This window comes from Nomascus leucogenys, chromosome 16 (assembly GCF_006542625.1).
Source record: "Nomascus leucogenys isolate Asia chromosome 16, Asia_NLE_v1, whole genome shotgun sequence".
In the NCBI taxonomy this organism is placed as follows: domain Eukaryota; kingdom Metazoa; phylum Chordata; class Mammalia; order Primates; family Hylobatidae; genus Nomascus; species Nomascus leucogenys.
The window spans coordinates 21,269,663-21,290,638 of NC_044396.1; the positions used below are offsets into that span (position 1 = coordinate 21,269,663).

The 20,976-nt window shown below is 39.3% G+C and overlaps 1 protein-coding gene and 1 long non-coding RNA gene across 2 annotated transcripts in view; one reads left to right on the forward strand and one right to left on the reverse strand.

Annotated features, from left to right (window-relative positions):
* Nucleotides 1-20,976, forward strand: part of CNGB3 (cyclic nucleotide gated channel subunit beta 3) — a 163,230-nt gene that overhangs the window by 50,712 nt on the left and 91,542 nt on the right. The window lies entirely within an intron of this gene.
* On the reverse strand, nucleotides 1,926-19,942 carry LOC115830620. The gene is made up of 3 exons (XR_004026145.1): nucleotides 19,932-19,942; nucleotides 15,669-15,672; nucleotides 1,926-2,029 (listed from the first exon to the last, which is right to left on the reverse strand). It is a non-coding gene; the product is annotated as an uncharacterized LOC115830620 (long non-coding RNA).

The following is a 20,976-nucleotide window of genomic DNA, read 5'->3' on the forward strand; positions in this document are numbered from 1 at the left end:
AGCTGAAACTGGATCCCTTCCTTACAGCTTATACAAAAATTAATTCAAGCTGGATTAAAGACTTAAATGTTAGACCTAAAATCATAAAAACCCTAGAAGAAAACCTAGGCAATACCATTCAGGACAGAGGCATGGGCAAGGACTTCATGTCTAAAACACCAAAAGCAATGGCAACAAAAGCCAAAATTGACAAATGGGATCTAATTAAACTAAAGAGCTTCTGCACAGCAAAAGAAACTACCATCAGAGTGAACAGGCAACCTACAGAATAGGAGAAAATTTTTGCAATCTACTCATCTGACAAAGGACTAATATCCAGAATCTACAGTGAACTCAAACAAATTTACAAGAGAAAAAACAAACAACCCCATCAAAAAGTGGGTACAGGATATGAACAGACACTTCTCAAAAGAAGACATTTATGCAGCCAACAGACACATGAAGAAATGCTCATCATCACTGGCCATCAGAGAAATGCAAATCAAAACCACAATGAGATATCATCTCACACCAGTTAGAATGGTCATCATTAAAAAGTCAAATACCTAATGCTAAATGACAAGTTAATGGGTACAGGAAATCAACATGGCACATGGATACATATGTAACAAACCTGCACATTGTGCACATGTACCCTAAAACCTAAATTATAATTAAAAAATAAAAATAAAAAAATAAAAAAATAAAAAGTCAGGAAACAACAGGTGCTGGAGAGGATGTGGAGAAATAGGAACACTTTTACACTGTTGGTGAGACTGTAAACTAGTTCAATCATTGTGGAAGACAGTGTGGCGATTCCTCAGGGATCTAGAACTAGAAATACCATTTGACCTAGCTATCCAATTACTTGGTATATACCCAAAGGATTATAAATCATGCTGCTATAAAGACACATGCACACATATGTTTATTCTGGCCCTATTCACAACAGCAAAGACTTGGAACCAACCCAAATGTCCAACAAGGATAGACTTGATTAAGAAAATGTGGCACATATACACCATGGAATACTATGCAGCCATAAAAAATGATGAGTTCATGTCCTTTGTAGGGACATGCATGAAGCTGGAAACCATCATTCTCAGCAAACTATTGCAAGGACAGAAAACCAAACACCACATGTTCTCACTCATAGGTGGGAATTGAACAATGAAAACACTTGGACACAGGGTGGGGAACATCACACACTGGGGCCTGTCATGGGGTAGGGGGAGAGGGGAGGGATAGCATTAGGAGATATACCCAATTTAAATGACGAGTTAACAGGTGCAGCACACCAACATGGCACATGTATACATATGTAACAAACCTTCACATTGTGCACATGTACTCTAGAACTTAGAGTATAATAAAAAATAAAAATAAATAATAAAAATAAAAAGTAGAAAATATACATATATATATAATTGGTTTGTGTGTGTGTGTATATATATGCATACAACACTGGAACACCCAGATATATATAGCAAATACTATCAGAGTTAAAGAGAAAGATAGGCCCCAATACAGTAATACCTGGAGACGTCAACACCCCCCTTTCAGCATTGGATATATCTTCCAGACAGAAAATCAACAAAGAAACATTCGACTTAATCTGCACTACAGACCAAACGGAACTAATGAAATTTTATGAAACAGTTCATCCAGTGGCTACAGAGCACACATTCTTCTCCTCAGCAAATGGATCATTCTCAAGGGTAGACCATATGTTAGGCCACAAAACAAGTCCTTAAAAATTGAAAAAAAAAAAGAAATTATATCAATAATCTTCTCTGACCACAATGGAATAAAACTGACAATCAGTAACAAGAGGAAATTTGGAAACTATACACACATATGGAAATTAAACAAAATGCTCCTGAATGACCCATGGGTTAATAAAAAAAAAGAATTTAAAAATTGCTTGAAGCAAATGATAATGGAAACACGACATACCAAGACCTGTGGCCTATGGTGAAATCAGTACTAAGAGGAAAGTGTATAGCAATAAGCACCTACATAAAAAAGTAGAAAAACTTCAGGTAAACAACTGTATTAAAGAACAAGAGAAGCAAGAGAAAGCAAAACCCAAAATCAGTATAGTAAAACAAATAGAGCAGAAATAAATGAAATGGAATTTTTTTAAAAAGACCAATGAAATGAAAAGTTGTTTTTTTTAAAAAAGATAAACAAAATCAACAAACCTTTAGCAAGACTAAGAAAAAAATATATCCAAATAAATAAAATGAGAGATGAAAAAGGAGACATTACAACTGATACTGCAGAAATTCAAAGGATCATTAAAGGCTACTATGAGGAACTATATGCCAATAAATTGGAAAATCTAGAAGAAATTGATAAATTCCAGAAAGAAACTGTCTCAAAAAAATAAAATAAAATAAAGCAGGCCTGTGGTATTCTGTTTCCTACTTGGCATCTTGAAAGGAACTCTGACAAAAGGAGTGCTTCCAGGAAAGGCACCCACAGTGATAATGAAGGGGCCTCAATATCACGCTGCATAAAAATATCCTTAGTAACACGGCATCCTAAAAAAAATTAAAGCTTATGATGGGAAATAAATGATGATTGCCTTCAGGTAATATTTGTCCATTTTATGGAAGAGCGGTTAGATTTGTGCTGTGTAGTTTTAGAGAAAAAATTAAGGATCAATGTACAAAATTTATTGAGTATCATCTTAGTTCGGGTTCACAATAAAAATCTTCCCAGTTGAGAGAAAAAGAAAACAAGTACCACCCAAAACATATCTCTCCTGGTCCTCTCTTAGCTGCCATAAGAGCCAAACTCCTTCATACCCTCATGCTTCTGTTCATTTTCATCCCATAGTACTCTCCATTTCTTAAACCCATACACCTTTTGCAATAATCTGAAGCCCCGTTTGGTTTTTGAAGGTTGCCTGATAATTCCTTTCTTATTACTCATTGCGAATGTCACACAGTTCTGTAATTGTGTTTTTCATTTTGATATTGAATTATTTAAGAATAAGTAACGTGATTTACCTTCTTAACATATTTGGATATCTATTTCATAACAGGCATTCTATAAACACTTGATTTGGAACTCAGCATACTACAAGGTTGTCCTATACTGTACTATGGTTCTTGGGGGCAAGGTCTTTGTATCTCCAGCTCCCAGTCAAAGGCCTAATACATCAATAAATGTTTATTGAGTGAATGAATAGTGGTGGATTTTTTAAAAATAATTAATTGAGGGGAAATTCATATAACACACAATTAACCAAAGTGCACTTATACATTCACAGTAGCATTTAGTGCAACTGCCACCTCTGTCTAGTTCCAAAAAGTTTCTATCACTCTAAAGTAAGATCTTTTACACATTAAACAGTTTCTCTCTATTCTCTGCTCCTCCCAGTTCCTGGTATTCAACATCTGCATTTTGTCTCTATGAACTTGTCTGTTCTCGCTATCTCATATGAATGAAAGCATACCATAGATGGCCTTTTGTGTCTAGCTTCTTTCACTTAGCATAATGTTTTCTAGGTTCATCCATGTTATAGCATGTATCAGTACTTCATTCTTTTATATGGCTGAATAATGCTTCATTGTGTATATATTGTATATTTATCTAATGATGGACATTTGGCTGGTGGCCACCTTTTGGCTACTGTGAATAATGCTATTATGAATATTCTATGATTAATTTTTTGAGAAGCTGCCAAACTGTTTTTTACAGTTTAATGACTGAACCATCTCATATTCCCAACAAGGTATGAGGGTTCCAGTTACTCCACAAACTCACCAACACTTATTATAGCCATCCTAGTGAGTGTGAAGTGGTACTCCTGGATGGTAGGTTTTAAAACACTGTGGTGTTTTGAACAATCTTTAGCATCTTCAGAGATGACTTTACTATGAAGCTAATAAAGCTTAAGCTTCAGATTCTTTCAGTGAAGATTCTATGTTTAAATTAGAATTTATAATTTTCTATTTGTTTTCTTTAAAAGAGACATAAAAATTATATAAGTTCCTGGCACTACAAGACTTGAATTTTCCCTGCATACAAGCAAATGCAAATATCTAGTGTTCATGAGTATAACAGCAATATACCTTTCTCCAGCTGTGGTACTGAGAGGTGACAGTGTCCTGGCAGTTTGCACAGCCCTCGCTTGCTCCCGGCACCTCCTCTGCCTGGGCTCCCACTTTGGCGGCACTTGAGGAGCCCTTCAGCCCACCGCTGCACTGGGGGAGTCCCTTTCTGGGCTGGCCAAGGAGGGAGCCGGCTCCCTCAGCTTGCAGGGAGTGTGGAGGGAGAGGCGCGAGCGGGAACCAGGCCTGCGCACGCGCTTGCGGGCCGGCTGGAGTTCCGGGTGGGCGTGGGCTTGGCGGGCCCCCCTGCTCGGAGCAGCCGGCCGGCCCTGCCGGCCCTGCCGGCCCTGGGCAGTGAGGGGCTTAGCACCCAGGCCAGCGGCTGCGGAGGGTGTACTGGGTCCCCCAGCAGTGCCAGCCCACGGGCACTGCGCTCGATTTCTCACCAGACCCTAGCTGCCTTCCCGCGGGGCAGGGCTCGGGACCCGCAGCCCGCCATGCCTGAGCTTCCCACCCCCTCCATGGGCTCCTGTGTGGCCCAAGCCTCCCCGCCGAGCGCCACCCCCTGCTCCACAGTGCCCAGTCCCATCAACCACCCAAGGGCTGAGGAGTTCCAGCGCGGCGCAGGACTGGCGGGCAGCTCCACCTGCAGCCCTGGTGCAGGATCCACTGGGTGAAGCCAGCTGGGCTCCTGAGTCTGGTGGAGATGTGGAGAACCTTTATGTCTAGCTCAGGGACTGCAAACACACCAATCAGCACCCTGTGTCTAGCTCAGGGTTTGTGGATGCACCAGTAGACACTCTGTGTCTGGCTGCTCTGGTGGGGCCTTGGAGAACCTTTGTGTGGATACTCTGTATCTAACTGATCTGATGGGGACGTGGAGGACTTTTATGTCTAGCTCAGGGATGGTAAACGCACCAATCAGTGCCCTGTCAAAACAGACCACTGGGCTCTACCAATCAGCAGGACGTGGGTGGGGCCAGATAAGAGAATAAAAGCAGGCTGCCCGAGCCAGCAGTGGCAACCTGCTCAGGTCCCCTTCCACACTGTGGAAGCTTTGTTCTTTCGCTCTTTGCAATAAATCTTGCTACTGCTCACTCTTTGGGTCCACACTGCTTTTATAAGCTGTAACACTCACCGCGAATGTCTGCAGCTTCACTCCCGAAGCCAGCGAGCCCATGAGCCCACCGGGAGGAACGAACAACTCCAGACGCGCCGCCTTAAGAACTGTAACACTCACCGCGAAGGTCTGCAGCTTCACTCCTGAGCCAGTGAGACCACGAACTCATCAGAAGGAAGAAATTCCGAACACACCCGAACATCAGAAGGAACAAACTCCAGACGTGCCACCTTAAGAGCTGTAACACTCACCGCGAGGGTCCGCGGCTTCATTCTTGAAGTCAGTGAGACCAAGAACCCACCAATTCCGGACACAGTACTGTGAGCTCTTACTTCCAGTGTCACCATAGTCACACTTAAAGCCTTTAAGACAAATACCTTATCACCTTAGTAAAAAGTTTAAGAACCTAGTACCACAGATAACACAGCAGGAACCATAGTAATCCCAGCCTCTTATCAATTGCAGAACACCCTGTATTCAGGTTACTGCTAGAAAGCCAAGTGCAGATTTCAGTTTCCAAAAGAATTCTTACACAGTTTTGCTTACAATTATCTCTTCTTCTCAAATATCAAATTAAAAAGAACAGATCCGTAGGATGTCTACAATACTTTAAGGATGTACTATCTTTTACACTGCTTTTGCAGTTTGCTTGTAGCCAATAGGATGATTCTGTCACATTCACTAAGAGAAATCAACTTGCAAATGCAAATTTATATGACTGTTGATGTCCTCAATTTATATAAAAATCTGCGATGCACATCCAAGATCTGTACTGACTACAAATAGATCGAACGGTGAGCTCCATTAACCATGCCCATATGATTTATGAGTTTTACAGCTATGTGCTGTTATGCCCTTCAGAAACTAGGCCATTTGAATTGAATATTCAGTGTAATACAGTATGTGACAGACTATACAAATTATTTGCGCAAGACATGGAAGTAATTTGGACAGTAAAATTTGATGACAATGTTCATCAGGAGGGTAGCCTGCGTCTCTGAATAGCCTTAGAAATTTATGTTATAGTACCATATGGTGTTCTTCATTTCTACATTTTCCTCTTGAAGATTCAAAGTGTTTTCCAATAGTTTATTATTAATACATTATTCTGCTCTGTAAAATATTACCTTTACTTTACATATAAGCAAACTAAGCTTGTGTCATTCAGTTTAAATATTAACAAATTCACCTTCTGGCACATACTGCTAACATAAAACCCTAATAACTATATTCTTATTTAGTTGTGTTCCATGTATTCTAAATGTTCTCCATTTTTTAAAGAGAAGATATTTATTATAAGACTAGTTCTGCCTCTTAAAATCAAAATAATGCCTCTTAAAATCAAAAATCACTATTTGAGGCTCAATAAACATTGAGTTCTAATTATTTTCACTTTCTCTCCTCTGTTAGCTCAGTCATAATTTGTTTATAACCTTCTATCACCTATCTGCAAATATGACTTTTCAGTAAGATAGACTGGGCTTTGGTTCATTCATCTGAAAGGGACCTAACAAAGCCAGTGAGTTTTGTGAGAATCGTTAGTGATATAGACACAGCTAGCATTCTAGAAAACTCAGGACTTTTCACCCTTCTCTCAAGAAAAGAGGATGTTTAAGCTTTGGTGGGGAGGAAGTGTGGCTCTTGCCAACATTTTACAATATAAAATTGCAAGACTACTGTTATGAAACAATGTTTCTCAAACTTTGATGTGTATATAAATTAACCGAGGAGCTTGTGAAAATGCAGATTCTGATTCAATAGGCCTAGGAAGGGGCCCAAACAAGTTCACAGGGGATGCCAATGTGACAGGTCTGTGGACCACTCTGAATGGCAAGGTTATAGAACTTCAGGTTCTGCGTAAGTATGCTCAGCATAAATAAGTAAACAGCCTGCCCTCAGGTTAGTGAGGCCTTTTTTATGAATTAAAAATTTAACTTGGGAATGGATTTGCATGCAGTTGTAAGAAATAATACAGAAATATACCCTTCACCCAGTTTCCCCAATGGTAACATCTTGCAAAACTATAGTACAATAATCTCACAACCAGGATATTCACAATGATAATTCACAACCAGGATATTGACAATGATAATCCATTGATCTTATTCATATTTCTACAGTTTTACTTGTACTCATCCATGCGTGTGTGTTTGTGTATGGCATATTTAGTTTTGTGCAATTTTATTACATGTGCAAGCTCATGTATCCCCCCCATCAGAGTCAAAATACAAAATTCCAAGCTGCAAAGATCCCTTATGTTGCACTGTTATAACCACACCCAAACCTGATCCCTGACAATCGCTATTCTCCATCTCTACAATTTTGTTATTTCAAGAATGTTATATAAATTGAATCATACCGTACATAATCTTTTGAGATTGGCTTTTAATCAATATAATTCTCCAGAGATCTTTCCAAATTGTGTGTGCACCAAGAGTTTATTCCGTTTTTTTTTTTTTGGCTAAGTATTCCATGACATGAATGTACCACAGTTTAACCATTCACTTATTGAAAGACATCCAGGTTACTTCCAGTTTGGGGTTATTACAAATAAATCTATGAATATGTGTGCACAAGTTTTGCACAAACACAAAGTTTTTATTTCTCCAGGATAAATGCCCAGGAGTACAATTATAGGGGTCGTATGATAACTGCATGTTTAGCTTTATAAGAAACTATAAAACGGTTTTCCAGAGTGACTGTACCATTTTACATTCCAAGCAGCAGTGTTTGAGTGATCCAGTTTCTTCCCAGACTTGCCAACATGTGGTGTTGTCACTATTTTTTATGTTAGCCATTCTGATAGATGTGTACTTATAGCTCATTGTGGTTATAATTTGCATTTCCCAATAGCTAATGATGCTAGACACCTTTTCATGTACTTATTTGCCATCTGCATATCATCTTCTGTGAAATGTCTGTTCACATGCTTTACTCACTTCAAAATTAGATTATTTTGGTATTTTGCTGTTGAATTCTGAGAATTCTTTACGTTCTAGATACTAAACCTTTGTCAGATAGGTAGTCTGTGAATATTTTCTCCCATTCTGCAGCTTGTAGCTTTCCTTTTCATGCTTTTAACATACCAATATCTTTCACAAAGCAAAAGTTTCCCATTTTGATCTAGTGCAATCTAATTGATTTTTGCTTTTATGGACTGTATTTTTTTTTTTTTTTTTTTTTTGAGACAGAGTCTCGCTCTGTCGCCCAGGCTGGAGTGCAGTGGCGCAATCTCGGCTCACTGCAAGCTCCGCCTCCCGGGTTCACGCTATTCTCCTGCCTCAGCCTCTCCGAGTAGCTGGGACTACAGGCGCCCGCCACCACGCCCGGCTAATTTTTTTGTATTTTTAGTAGAGCCGGGGTTTCACCGTGGTCTCGATCTCCTGACCTCGTGATCCTCCCACCTCGGCCTCCCAAAGTGCTGGGATTACAAGCGTGAGCCACCGCGCCTGGCCTATGGACTGTATTTTTAGCGTCCAAGTTAAGAATTATTTGCCAGCCATAGATCCAGACCTTCTCCCTATTTTTCCAAAACATAAATATAGTTTTATTTTCTCTCCATAAGTCCATGATCCATTTTGAGTTAATTTTTTGTATAAGGTGTAGGTTTAGGTTGAAGTTTACTTTTCTTGCCTATGGCTGTCCAGTTGCTCCAGCACCATTTGTTGAAAAGGCTATCTTTTCTCCTTTGAATTTCTCTTGCACCTTTGTCAAAAATCACTTGGTAGCTTTTTAATGGTACATGAATATCCTGCAGGTCTGTCCCCAGCAGTAGACAGCTGACACCAATCAAGACTTATGGCAGTGACCTAGTCAGTATAAAAGTCTTCATGAAAATATAATTCCTTAAAAAAGAAAAGTTATTACCATCTGTTTGCATCTTAAGGAAAGTTTCAATATACAGTCAGACTACCAGTACAGTTCTCTTGCTGAGTTTCAGCAGTTATCAGCAACTTGTTTAATTTCACCTTACTCTTTTTTGTTAATCTACTTCTAATAGACACTTCCATCATCCTTCATTTAGTGGTTTGAAGGTCAAAAATCATTTAAATTTCACCCACATACCCAGCCACTTGCTTGGATATGCTTAGTTTGGCTCTTTAGTGCATTCAGACCAACTCCATGTATCTTCTTGGCTTTTTGTTTAGAAGAAGAAGAAAAAGAAATAGACATTAATTTGGCACTCAGAGTATCTCTTAAATATATACACGGCACCCTCCTTTATTTCAACATCAAACTGAATATTCATTCTCCATTCCTTCTTTATTAGGTGCTGTTAATTCTTTACCTGAAATTAAAATGATGTCTCTCTCTATGCTTTCGGAGAAAGAAGCTGTGTAAATATTTTCCAGTCAAGGAAGTATATTCCTGATAACCATTTACTACCCAGTCACTCTTAAAGAAGAATCGACCCAAGAATTTTCCCAGCCAGGCACTGAAGCTCTTAATTTCTAGATGGTCAAAAACTGGGAGCCTGGTGCTCCAGGGCTCTGACAGCTGACCTCAACCACAAACAGGTCACCAGAGTTTAGACCTCTGTCTTACAGTCCTGAATCCCAATGTGCAGAAGCAGGACCTTACTCCACATTTCTGTTTATTGGCACCCTGACTTCTTCCCCCTTCCCTACTCTGATTTCCTTCTGTCTGTGCCCTTTCTGGTTTCTCTAAGGCTCACATGCGATTTTGCGCTATTGACTCGGACGTTCTTGGTTTCCCCCTTTCTACAAATGCCCTCCGTTTGCATTTAGATGATTGAATTGTTTTGAATGGAACCCCTCCCTTCCAGGAGCTCTCAACACATCTCTCCCGGCATTGCTATGAAAGAAGCCAATCTCTGCATCATGTACTTCCACTTTCATCTCCAGACCCCAGCCACACATCCTGCTACCCAGGCAATGACAAATCAACCTCAGAAACACTGATATTTGTTTTGGGGTGTTGAAGTACCTCTACAATCCCCCTGTCAAACTGGCCTCTTGCTATCCCCTGTTTCATTCCCAGTTAACTCATAGCTGGAGAAGTCGCTGACCTAATTGGTCAGAAGCCAAGATATTCATCCACCCCTCTTTAGTAGTGGTTGGGATTGCTTCACCTCAAAGGCAGGAAATCAGGACTTATTTTTCTGTAGGTGTTTCCTTCTGTCATGCAGCAAGTCCATCTGGGCATGAATTACTTCTTAGAGGATGTCCTCCCTCAAGATAGGTAGGTGGGTAAGTAGACCCACAGCCTGACCTGTGGAAATAGCATATTTCTCTTCAGCATGTGGTTCCAAAATTTAGATTCAGGGAAAGGTCAGCAGATCTACTTGCTACACCAAGAAAAATTTCAACTCCTTCATTTGCTTTCTCTTTTTTAACATTTTTACCTTTTACATGATATTCCTAGTGTGAAAGGAAGAAGCAACCACTGAATAGCTGACACAAAAATGGAATTTGCTGCTTTCTTTGCAAGGAAGAGTTGTGCTTGGAAGGTGAAGTCTTCCTGAGCAAAGCAAAGAGATAATCTTATCCAGGGTTTGGCAACATGGAGTTCAAAGAAAATTTATTTTCCCCGGGAAATTTTGAGATATTGCTCCATTAGCTTCTAGTGTTCAGGGTTGTCAATGAGAAATCTGAAGCCAATCTAATGTTTTTATAAGGTTGTTGTTTTTTTCCATCTCTTGAAGCCTTTAGAATTTTTCTTTTTAATTTTAGTTTTCTGAGATTTCTGACAGTGTGCCAGGTTTGAGTTTTCTCTTATTCATTTCACTCACCGCTGGTGACCTCTTTGAATCTGGAGACTTGTACATTTCTTCAGCTCTGCATAACGTTTCCCTACAGTTTCTTTGACTGATTTATCTTCTCTTTTTCCTCTATTCTCTCCTCTGGGAATTTATACAGGTGTTGTAACATCTAGATCTATTCTCCATATGCCTTTCTTACCTGATGTAACTTCAGTCCTGTCTTACTTTCGTTGCGTACTTTTACACCTGTTGTCCTGTGCTACGCTCTGGGAGAATTCTTCAACTCATTCTCTTCTGTTATGTTCATTCTGCAGTTTAGCTAATCTCGTATCTTTTTTTGTTGTTTATTTTTGTTTTTTGGGTAATCAAATTTTTTCTCTTCAAGTCTCTTATCTATTCCCTTTCGCAATAATCTATCCCAATCAACATATAATAGATATCCTTTCTTAACTTTATGAAGATATCAAGCTCTTTAAAAATATCATCAGCTTTGTTATTCTGTTTCTTTAGATACTGGGGGTTTTTTATTTGTTTTCTGCAGTGCTTCTCATAGTAGTGATTTCGTGCAATCACTTGGTAATTGGGGGTTTGTGTGATCATCTTTGTACTTGAAATTGCCCCTATAACTTGTGTAGATCTGTAGTGGACACAGAGCAGACAGTAGGAGCAGTTTACCTTGGAGGTAGAAGCATTTTATCAGTGTTTTTAAGAAGTATTAGCACATGGTGATAATAAAAATCAAACAAACTTCTAGTTGTTTTAGGAGTTTTTTTAAACTTCCTACAGACAATATCCCCCATTTATTGCCTACACCTGGGGAAGATGAGTCCCACAGCCTCCTCTCACTCCACGTCCCCTCCTCACCCCACAACTTGGTATGCCACTGCTGTAGATGATGTTCAGTTGACCGTATTCTTTCTACACTGTGAAGGAAAACCGCTGTCAAGAGTAGTATAAGACCAACTCACTGTCTGGGCGTAGAGTCTCCCATTCCTTCTGATTGCTGCCATCCTGCTAAGACACAGCTCTGCTTCTCTAGTCCAAATCCCTCTCACCACCTAGAGGAAAATGCTTCTGTACTTATCAACTGAACGCAGGTTTGGTCAAAAGGAGAACAACCTACTTCATTACTCTGGATGCAATTGATGTGGAATCACCCCAATGGTTGACCATGGCCCCTTCTGGCCCCTTGTATTCACTTCCTCCAAGGGTAAAACTCTCCCAGAACCCTCTCACTTTGTGACGAACATCTCACGTGATGGTTTTGAATGATGGTTTTTTTCATTAACATCAACACAGTTCTGAGCACTTTACAACTGGGAGCATTAAATGAGCTAACATATGAACCCATATGCTTTCTATCTTTCAGAAATGTCTCAAATTTTCTGACTTACTGGTGGCAATGTCTTGCTTTCCAGCATTGTAGAGTTTTCACAACATTTTTTTCTGTCATCTCGGGATTTATGGCAATTGGCCTAATATCTTGATCTAATTTTTCACCTGCTTCTTAAAATAGATTTACCACTTTTTTCTTGATATGTATGTATTCCAGGTTAGTCCACTTGAGCTTCCATAATGAAATACCACAGACTGAAATATCACAGGCTTAACAAACAGAAATGTATTTTCTCACAGTTCTGGAGGCTAGGAATCCAAGATCAAGGTGCTGTCAGGTTCGGTTCTGGTGAAGCCGTCTCTCTTCCTTGTAGATTGTTAGTAGATGGCTGCCTTCTTGCTGTATTTTCACATGGACTTTCCGCTGTTCATGAGATGAAAGAAAGTGCTCTTTGGCGTCTCTTCCTTTTCTTATAAGGACACCAATCCTGACCAGGCGCAGTAGCTCACACCTGTAATCCCAACAATTTGGGAGGCCAAGGTGGGCGGATCACCTGAGGTCAGGAGTTCAAGACCAACCTGGCCAACATGGCAAAACTCCATCTCTACTAAAAATACAAACATTAGCCAGGCATGGTGGCGGGCAACTGTAATCCCAGCTACTCAGGAAGCTGAGACAGGAGAATTGCTCGAATCCAGGAGGCGAACGTTGCAGTGAGCCGAGATTGTGCCACTGCACTCCAGTCTGGGCGACAGAGCAAGACTCCATTTCAAAAAAAAAAAGAAAGAAACAAAAAAAAAGGACACTAATCCTATCAATCCTATCAGATTAGGGCCTTACCCTTATGACTTCATATAACCTTAATTCCTCCCCATAGGTCGTATCTCCAAATTCAGTCACATTAGGGGTTAGGACTACAACATATGAATTTTGGGGGAACAAAATTTAGCCCACAACACGTTCTAATGAAACAGGTTTTAAATAAAGGAAGAGTATAAACTAATAAATAAATAAACTAATAAATGTAAGAGTGTGTGTAAAATGAAAGAGAGGAATGTTAATTTAAAAAATCTTCAAAGTGAATACAGAATATGATGACCTTTCCTGGTGCAAACTAAGTGCACAATAAATATTAGTTGAATAAAAGAATGAGATGTTCAAAATGCACCTCATAACTTCCCCAAGACACCAATTTTCAGGAACGTTGTGTCAAACATTCTTTGACTCTTTCAGGCTGCTACTCTACAGAGGAAAAAAATGGTAAAAACACAGTCACTCTACTTGTTACTTTCCTACTCTCCAAAAAATAACTGAAGCCATTGGGGAATTTAAAATGCTTACTGAAATTAAATATATTAGTATAATGACTACGTTTATGATGATATGTTTATTCATTCTTTTTCTAATTGCATTTAGATTTTGGAAGAGTTGCCACTGGTTATGTGTGTTGATTTTTGTGTATATAGGCAGGTATGTGTACATATGGGTGTATAATATAAATTCACAATCTATGAAATTTTTTTTGTTGTTACTTTAGCCTTAACATAGCTGCCTAACTTTAAACAGGGTTAGGTACCATTACATTTTTGGGACAATAGAATATGATTCACTATTAACAAAAATAAACAACAGAGACACACCTCCAGCACTTCCAGATTAACAAAAGAAATGATCTAGAGAGTAGGCTGCTAACAGGGGGTGTAGAAATAAGTGTTGGAACCATAAGTGCATTGCAGCATATTCTACACAGATCATGAATAAGTTAGGTTAGGAAATTGTGCATCATAACATCCATATGTACATTATCATATGTACAAACTGATGTGTACAAACAATACCATAATGCACAAGTGAAATGTGGTAAACAACTCAAAATCTTCACAGCACTTGGGGTGAATGTGCAAAGGGAGTGAAGTGAGACTCGGTTGAGTTATATCTATACTTTCCCAAATTTGCCTAAAATGTATAGGCTTTATGGTAGACTGCCACATACTTTGGCAAAAAATCATAATTTTGTGCTACTTTCACTCAGAAATGTATTCCAACCAAAAATACTCATGTATTTAAAGTGAGATTTTTTTCACTTGTAACTTTTGAGGGCAGCTGTCTGAATTTATCATTAATTATTGCCTAAACACGGCAAAAGAGAAAGGACCTGCTTCTTTCTCCCCTAAAAACTTCCCAAATTAGAATACGATACTCTTTGCCTAATTCCTGCTTGTTATTCAACAGGATAGAAATAGTGGGTTTTACAAAAATTGAACCAACTGGGATTTTTGAGAAATGAGTTAAGTCACTGAAAAATGAATTAATTCTTAATTAAGAATTAAAAGGAATCTAGCAAAGTTTGCAAAAGAAAATAATGAATAGAAATTCAAAATACTATTTAGAGAACAAACACCGGATTCTACATGCCTGTTTTACAAAATACTTGTTAAGACAAATAGGGAGAAAATGACAAAATTTGACGGCATCACACATCTCCCTAACCAATGTTCTTAAAATGACCACTGACCTCCTTTTTCAAACTCTTACCTTCCCTGATTTTTTGTGGCATTTTTCTCTTTTAGATCTATCTCTCTAATTGCTACTTCTCAGTTCCTTTTCTTACGCTATGCCGTAAATGTCAGTAAATTCCAAGGTTGTGACTTCCCAATTTTTCTTGTTCTATGCAGGCTTTTACTGGTAATCTCATCCACTGTATCATTCCCACCACATCCTCTAGACACGTGATTTCAACCTAGTTCAATATCTACCACTCAGTCCTCCCTTCCGATTTCCAGACCTAAATTCTCAACTGCTTGCTGTACCAAATGTATTGAAAGAGACCTTGATTCTTAACTTACGACTCAAGTTTCACATTTACTAAATTGAATGTATTGCTATTTCTCTTACAACTTATGCTTCCTTATGAGTTGTCCATATGTTATCATAATTATCTGCTTTGCTAACTCTGTTAGTTTCCTAAGACTGCCATAACAAATTACCACAAACTGGGTGGCTTAAAACAACAGATATTTATTTTCTCGCAGTTCTGGAGGCTAGAAGCCTGAATTCAAGGTTGGTCCTTCTGAAAGAGATGAGAGATAATTTGTTCCATGCTCTCTCTCCTAGCTTTTGGTGATCGCCACAATCCTTTGTGTTTTCTGACGTAGCGATGTAGTGCTCCAATTTCTGCCACTGTTGTCACATGGCATTCTCCTTGTGTCTCTCCTCTGTCTTCAACTAGGCTTTTTAAAAAAAATTCATACTGTTCTGATTTATTCATCATCAGTGTACCTGAGAGACTTGGCAAACATAGATAACTATATGTAAATTACTATATTCATGAGCAGATGCAAAAATAGGAAAGGCAGTGTTAGTGTAAGGGTACTGGCTTGTAGTTGATAGGCCACTCCAGCACTTAGGCTTCTTATAAAGACCCCAGTCACTGGATTGAGGGCCCACCCTACTCTGGTATGGCTTCATCTTAACTTAAATAGTTATATCTATAAAGACTCGATTTTAAAATGAGGTCACATCTGAGGTTCCAGGTGGACATGAATGTTGGCAGAATATTATTCAACATAGTACAATGACCAAACATGGAATTCCATACTCTGACATTAACCCCCATATTTTAAGTTGATTCTCTCCCTTCTTCAAGTCACACTTCCTCCTTACTGCAACTAATTATCTTCTATCTTTTTTCAATTATTTTTCCAAAGCATAGCTAATCACATCCCTCTTCTGCTTAGAATTCTGCCATGGTTCGCCATCAACCTCAACTGACCATTCAAGCCAAATTTTAGGTCACTTGGGATCTTATGTTAAAATGTTTGAGCCTTTATTGTATTCTATTAGGCAGCAATGAACACCCCTTTTCTAAAGCTGTTTCCTTTGCCTTGAATACCTTCCCTTTATATTATCAAAGTGCTGTCCATCCTTCACAATTCAACTAGGAAACTACCTCTGCTGTGAACTCACCGCTGATCACCACCCACTCATGTTACCGTGCTCATCAAAATTAGTCATCTCTCCATGTTATACTAAAGCAGCAATCTTAAACTCGAGAATATGTTATCCCTGCGTGCACGTCAAAATTTTCTTAGAGTCCTAACAAACACAGATAGTTTTAAAAGAACCAATTTCAAGATCCACATCTTATAAATATTCTCTTTCTTAAAACTAATAATATTGAGTACAGCTGCAGACCACGTGTTTTTCTTTCCTATCTTCCCTTTCACAATGGACTTCCCCCCAACCCCACCACTTTACCCCAAAAAACAAAAAACTTAACTCGCCTCACCCATTCCAATCTTACTAGCATTGCCATAGAGGGTAAAAGCTTCTGTAACCCTAATTGTTAATTATACAATTTTTTTGGCCTGTGCCTCTGACTGAATTTAAAGAAATAAGGAAACTACTATAGTTCTTTTCTTTTTCATCGGCTTTTTAAAAAATGAGTTTCCCTGTACCTTAATCAAAAAAAGTCACAAATTTTATTCTAACAATAACCAATCCTTTATTTTTTCATAGAGAGATATATAAATAAAATTTTAGGCCATCTTTTGTGACTCACGTCTGCAATCCCAGTACTTTGGGAGGTTGAGGCAGGAGCTCCTACTTAAATACCAGCCTGGGCAACAAAGCAAGACCCCATCTCTACAAAAAATAAATAAATTAGCAAGGCATGATGGCACACACCTTGCCAGCTACTCAGGAGGCTGAGGTGGGAAGATTGCTTGTGCTCAGGAGTTTATGGCCTCAGTAAGCTATGATGGTGACAGAGTGAGACCCCATCTCTAGAACAGAACAGAACAGAATAGAATAGGAAGACAATTATCCAATATGAGTTTCCTCCTATGTTTATCAAAATTTGTAGAATTGGCCGGGGACAGTGGCTCACAACAGTAATCCCAGTACTTTGGGAGGCCGAGGCAGGCAGATTGCTTGAGCCCAGGAGTTTGAGACCAGCTTGAGCAACTTAGTGAAACCTCATGTCCACAAAAAATACACACACTCACACACAAAAGAAATGCCCGCTCTCTGGGAGGCCGAGGTAGGTGGATCACGTGAGGTCAGGAGTTCTAGATCAGCCTAGCCAACATGATGAAACCCTCTGTCTAATTTAAAAAATACAAAAATTAGCCAGGTGTGGTGGCAGCACTTGTAACCCCAGCTACTCGGGAGGCTGAGGCAGCAGAATTGCTTGAACCTGGAAGGCAGAGGTTGCAGTGAGCCAAGATCGCGCCACTGCTCTCCAGTCTGGGTGACAAAGCAAGACCCTGTCTCAAAAAAAAAAAAAAAAAAAAAATTAGCCAGGTGTGGTGTTGCACACCTGTAGTCCCAGCAGCTCAAGAGGCTGAGGTGGGAGGATGGCTTGAGCCCAGGGAAGTCAAGGCTGCAGTGAGCTATGATTGTACCACTGCACTCCAGCCTGGGCAGCAGAGCAAGACCCTATCTCACAAAAAAAAAAAAAAAAAAAAAGTTAAATTGTAGGATATTTTTACTGTTTACCAAAACTTTCATCATGGAATTATGAGGAATAATTCCTTAAAAAACATAAAATTGGTAATATAAACAAGAAATAGCAAACAGCTCAGATGAAGCCTAGTTACATAAGGCAAATCCATTGGTTCTTTCTTTTATCCCTTTTGGGTTTTATCTCATGATGTATGTTTCTTCCTCTCTATTTGCCTTTCCTGTTCCATCACAAAATTACCTAAAGAAAAATACATTCATAGCTTCCATATGTATATAGGCAGAGGAGAAGGGCAAGGATCCTAGAAAAGAAGCTGGAGAAAGACAAGAAGATGAAATAAAAGGACATCATAATGCTCCAGCTAACATAAAGACAAAAATGCATAGTAGTTAAAATATAGGCATGTATTTGATATACTTGCATTCTTTTTCATATGAATTTCAGCATTTTAACCATGAGGTGGGTTTGCACACTACAAAGTAATATTATAACTAAATGTCAATTATATGGTCAATTAGGGCTTATAGATAATTCAGGGAAAGAAAAAATATTCTCCTCAGATCTTGGGACATTAGAGTTTGACAGTTTGAATACCTGACTTTACAGTTAATGATTCTCCAACCTTCAACTTAGCTTTTTATATATATTTTAAAGCACTCAGGCACATCAACTAAGGTCAAACAAATTGTTAGAAGTAGTGGGTGTATTCACTCAATAAGCATTTATTAAAAACCTACTTTGTGCTGGTCTTATGGAGTATGAAGAAAAGACACAGTTCCTTGCTTTGAGAATCTTACAGTCTATGATGATGTTATGCACATAAATCACTTCAAATATTCCATAATCACGGATGAACACCGAGTTCTTATTGCCAGAACTGTATTTCTGAATGTCTCCTGAATATCACAGACAAGGTTTTATCACACAAGGTCCTACAAACACCTCAAACTGAAGATACACAAAAAAAATAATTTTTTCATGCCGCTACTTCATACAAACATCTGCTTCCTGAATTCCTATTTATATTGATGTCATCTTCATGAGTCTAGTCTCTTGTAGCAGAAATTTAGTTGTTCTTGATTTCCTCTTTGAATTATCCAAAAGCTCCATGTACAGCTCATTAACCTATCCTCTCACTATTGCTAATTTTCCAAAGTTCAAAGCTGTCTTCTCAGGCCTTTCGTCTGCTTAATACCCTGCATTGGCTCTCTTTGCCCACTGCTTAATGTCTAAACTCCTCAATAGATCACATGGGACCATCATAACCTGACTTCACTCACCTTTCCTTTCCAGACCCAACCACCATCACTCCTGCCACCCTCTGCCACCTGGCCCCCTACACACACACACACACACACATATACTCTGTTCCAATCACACCAAAATCTGCTGAACATGCCATGTTCTTTCTTACCTTTGAACATATCACTCTCTATGCCTAAAAGACAGTCTATTGTTTATCTGTCAAAGATATGCTAGTCCCTTAAGACAGTGCACTTCCTCTACAAAACCCCTCCTTGACACCCCAGGCTAAGTTCAGTGTGGAGCAAAGTACTTTGCACATGTTTTTATTATTTACCATTAGCTATGGATTGACATTCTTGTTTCCCCCATTAAACTATGAACAACTATCGGGCCTGCTGCTGTCTAACTTATATTTCTATTTGGAATACATAAAGTAGAAACTCAATAACTGCTTGATGGATGAATAAACTTCTAAGCACACCAAGATTTTAAGAAGGAATCAGTGAAATTATATCTATGACAACAAGTCAATCAGAAAAAAAAGTTATTCTGGCTTTATGGACCTACTGTCCACCTATTTCTGAACTGCTTAAGATGAATCTGAACTATTTTCACTGCCCCTTGGTCTCTACCATCCTTAAATAGGCTTTTATATGTCTTAATGTGACATACTTGGAGATCTTGATTCTGAGACAGGACCGTTTACCTTTGAAAGAAGTATAAATTGTACTATGATAATAAGAAGGGAAGAGAGAAAAAACACTGATAGTTTGGGAATCTATAAACATTTATAGATGTGATATATTTGTGGGCCATGTAGGGAAGGGGTTATGGAGAGGGGCTCATACTCATACTGAGATTTTCTTAAGTGGAAACTACAAGTTATGCAGATGCATTGTGAACCCCATGGGCTGCCACTTGGAGGTGAGATGGGAAGGGCAGATATGAGGAGATGAGAATGGATGGAGCCTACATGGGCTCATGTACACCCAATGTCAGACATCGGAAGGAAGATAGACAGTGAGAGCTCTGAGGGAAATCTGTGAGGAAACTCAGGTCTTGATGAAGCATCCTAATTTCTCTCTATGCTCCCTGCTAGGCTGTTTGTATATTTTCTCAGAAAGAAAGTTCATTGGCTGGGGACGGTGGCTCACGCCTGTAATCCTAGCACTTTAGGAGGCTGGGGTGGGCTGATCATCTGAGGTCAGGAGTTCGAGACCAGCCTGGCCAACATGGTGAGACCTCGTCTCTACTAAAAATACAAAAATTAGCTGGGCGTGGTGGCGCACACCTGCAGTCCTAGCTACTTGGGAGGCTGAGGCGTGAGAATTGCTTGAACCTGGGAGGCAGAGATTGCAGTGAGCCAAGATCACACCACTGCACTCCAGCCTGGGCAACAATGTGAGACTCAGCCAAAACAAAACAAAACAAAAAAAACAAAAGGAAGTTCATTGAAGCACAGCAGCTACATTATTTTTCTATTGCCACATAACAAATTACCACATACTTAAGTGATTTAAAACAACACTCAAAAATAAAAGTTGAAGATAAAACAAATAAATTAAATTAAATTAAAAACCACCCAGCTATTAGCAAATGGGTCCGAATTAGAAGTCTGAGTGGGCTCAGCTGGGTTCTTGGCTTCAGGTCTCACAAGGCTGAAATCAAGGTGTTGGACAGGCCAGACTAGGCTCTCACTGGGAGGTTCTGGTGAAGAATCTACTTCCAAGCTCCATTCAGGTTATTGACAAAATCAGTTCCGTGCAGCTGTACCTCTGAAGTCCCTGTTTTCTTGTGAACAGCTAGCCAGGAATCACTCTCAGCCTCCTAGAGGCCTCATGAAATTCTAACCAGGTGACCCTCTTCTTCATGATCAGCCATGGAGGATTTCTCTCAAGTAAAATTTCCCTTGTACTCCAAATCTCTGCCTTCTTGCTGTGTCAGCAGCTGGAGAAACTCTACTTTTAAAGGCCTAGTATGATTAGATCAGGCTCACCTATATAATCTCCTGATCAACTGTGCCACATAACATGGACTATTGATGGG